Raw genomic sequence first — 3,571 nt, 5'->3', positions numbered from 1 at the left:
TATCAGCGATACTTGGACCTGTGTCTATTACAGTCTCCTCTGGACCTTGGCAATGGTAGTTTTGAGGCTCTTCCCTGCAGATAGTGGGGGCTGAAGTAACTACATAAGGATTTAGGCCCTGGGTGATAGTAAAGCTGCCAACCCATGAAAATAGCCCTTGTATATTGATACATCACTCCAATTGTCCTTGTTTCCAAAGGATAGTACTGGTTTTCTGGTCCCCTTTCCCAAATTTCAAATTTAGTCTATCTATTTTGCTTTCAGAGGAGATGATGAAAATATTGATAACACTTTTAAGTTAACTGCATGAACAATAAAACAAGATAACAGAAAAACAAATCAGCAACACACCCAAGAAAGAAGAAAGTTGAAATCAACCCATTAAATGTGAAAATTAAAAAAAAATCTTATGCTTTCTAAATGAGATTAAGAAGAATACCTCATGGATAGGGTTGCCAGGTCCCTCGTCGCCACCGGTGGGAGGTTTTTGGGGCAGAGCCTGAGGAGGGCAGGGTTTGGGGAGGGGAAGGACTTCAATGCCATAGAGCCCAATTGCCAAAGTGGCCATTTTCTCCAGGTGAACTGATCTTTATCAGCTGGAGATCAGTTGTAATAGCAGGAGATTTCCAGCTAGTATCTGGCGGTTGGCAACCCTACTCATGGATCTGTTTTGGGAGGGCATTTCATAATTGGAAATGCCTCCTCTGGTCTGCCTGCTTGATCGAGGTGGATGGACAGAGAGAACTCTTAAAGGTCAGGCAGGTTCATATGGGATAAAGAAATCCTTTTATCTATCAAGTACATTTCTGTCTGCCCTTCCTCCAAAAAGTTCTAGGATATTGTCCTTTCTCCCTCATTTTATCCTCACAACAACCCTGTGAAGTAGGTTAGGCTGACAGAAAGTGACTGGCTCAATGTCATCCAGCAAGCTACAGGATAATCCTTGAATCCAAGTCTTCTAGATCCTAGTCCAACAATCTAAACACTGCTTTCACACAGTGCAGTGGTTCCAAGCCAGTTACAAATTAAAGGTCAAAATCAACCTGTTGTCTAGGGGGGTACACTACCACAAAAATATGGATTCAGAATTTAGATTTGAAATTAGGACGCTTCAGATTTGAAATTCAGAATTTAGCAAATCCAGAATTTCCAAATATCTGGAACTCAATGGGAAGAGCAATTTTTCACTTAAAAAAAAAACACATTAAAAGGCAAACCACTTTTGGCAAGGTTTCCCTTGACAGAGGATTCTGGTGTTGGGGAGTGTGAAAATACCTTGGACAATACTTGTAGGGAGACTAGACTAACAGACAGACAGACAGTGGTGGGAGAGTAGTGTTATGTATGCATCAGGGGGAACCCTGGGCAACTTGGAGTTCCCCAAGGCTCCTGACAGGTATGTTCCAATTGGCTACTGGGGTTCCCCCCCCCCATACAAGGTTGTGGGGGGAGTGGCCGCAGGCAGCCAAGCGGGCATATAAGCAGGGGTCTGGTCACTGTAGTTAGTTCTGTTCCTGTTCACCTAATAAATCGGTTGCTGTTGCCGTCTCTGACCTCGTGTGTTCCCCCCACACGCGGACTTAACAGGTAGGAACACCGCCAGGCCGGCCACAGTTGAGAGAATGAGCACAGTCCTGGAGTAGCGGTTGGAAGGAGGGAAGAGGCAGCTGTACACTGAAGCATGGCCTACCCAGTACTGTGGACTGGGGTATGTTGTTCTCTCTTACTCAAAGGAAACCTCTGGGAAGCCCAGCAACATTCCTGCAGCCTTCCCCATGAGCCAACTTCTTCTACCATGCCCATATTTCATACTGCTGGCAGACCCTCTCCTCAAAACGAACAGTATCTGATTCTGCTACAGAAGAACACAGGAACCGCCCCCCCCCCATGAAAATCACAAACACAAAATCTATTACCTAAATCTGATCTAAATACATCTATCTATATCTAACTAACAAACCCTATGCTTATGTCTGATGTACCCCAAAGGCTCCTAAACTTAATATAAAATGTCTCCACTGATCTACAATCTAGTTGATCTATTTTGTTCTTAATATACACTAAGGGATAGTAAGGGAATCAGATGTAGAAAGGGGTGCATAGACGACTGTTTCAGTATGCACAGCAAATGATCATGGGATTGCAGGGGGATTATATAAGAAGCTGCCCATTTTTCAGTCGGATGGGGTCAGTAAGAAAGTCCTGCCTGGTATCTGTGCCTGCTTCAGGATTTCATAAGTGCAGACAGACAGCATCCACAGGCTTTGCTCTCACCCCATACATCCCTGGCAAAACCATGGCAATTCCAATCAGGGGAAACTGTGCTCTCTGCCCCCTTCATGCCAGGCTGTCTGGCAAATGTTTCAGTTTTCTTTCTCAAGAATCCAGGCCAAGTTGTCAGAGGAACAGGTTTCACTTTCCTCCTCTTGCAAATAGCTTAGCCTGCTTTCTGTAGGCATCGATGGGACTCTGAATACTAGGAACTATTCTGAATATCCAGAACAATAAAATGTAGATTCAGAGTTATCTGTAATGATTCTGAATATAGCATTAATCAATGCTTCCACATATTTCTGAATCCAAATTGCACATTCTTGATATTTTCCCTCAAACATTTTAAAACATTTTGGATTAGGGGAAAAAAACATGATATGAAGATAGAACATTGAAAACAAAACTTTTTTATTTGACGCATGGACTGAAAGCCAAATGCAGTATTTCAGGAAACATTTCCACATGTGACCTGCATGGAATATTGTTGAAATTAATTCATCATTAATTCATAATTTGTAATTAATTCATAAAGGAATCTTTCACTTACAGGAAGTGAGTATCAAGGGATTGAGTTTTGTCAAGTAAATCCTTGCTTTTACGGAGTAATGAGATGTAAGAAATTGCTGCAAAGTTTCAGGAAGACGATTAGTATTTTTTTTAACTAGTGGTTGATGCAAACATAAAACAAATTAAACATTGTCCTCTTCTAATTTCTGAAGAACATTAAATCAAAGTTGCAACTGACTCATGGCAGCTACATCCACAAGGCATTTCAAGCAAGAGAGAAGCAGAGGTGTTTTGCAATTGCCCTTCTCCATGTAGCAACCCCACTCTTCACTCGTGTTCTCCCATCCAAATACTAACTGTGGACGACCCTGCTTAGCTTCCAAGCTCTGATAAGCCTGGACTAAGGTGAGCTATTCAGCCTGCTCTCACAAATGCTACCAACATATTCTTCAAACTAACAAAATACTTGGAGAACTACAGCTTCCCTAGCAACGAAGCAAATAGTTTACCGTAACTTAAGCATCAAGGAAGGCACTCAATGCCTGGACTTTCAAGTTAGTTTATAGTGTATTTTATGAGAGTCAGTACACACCTGAGTAAAACCTCACTGTGACTGTTTTGACTTCACTTGTGTGATAGTCTTGGTGCCGTTTTATTAGAAGTATATAAGGCATTCAGAGTAACTTAATTGGCTGACTCTGACACCAAACCAGACTTTGCTGAAGTTGTCCATGTTACTGCAGAACAACTGAACTCCCTGCAAATCCACTTGCCTTTTGGAGCCTAAGGA

Source organism: Euleptes europaea, chromosome 8 (genome assembly GCF_029931775.1).
Source record: "Euleptes europaea isolate rEulEur1 chromosome 8, rEulEur1.hap1, whole genome shotgun sequence".
Taxonomy (NCBI): domain Eukaryota; kingdom Metazoa; phylum Chordata; class Lepidosauria; order Squamata; family Sphaerodactylidae; genus Euleptes; species Euleptes europaea.
The sequence above is the reverse complement of the archived record's forward strand: the minus strand, read 5'-3'. Positions refer to the sequence as shown.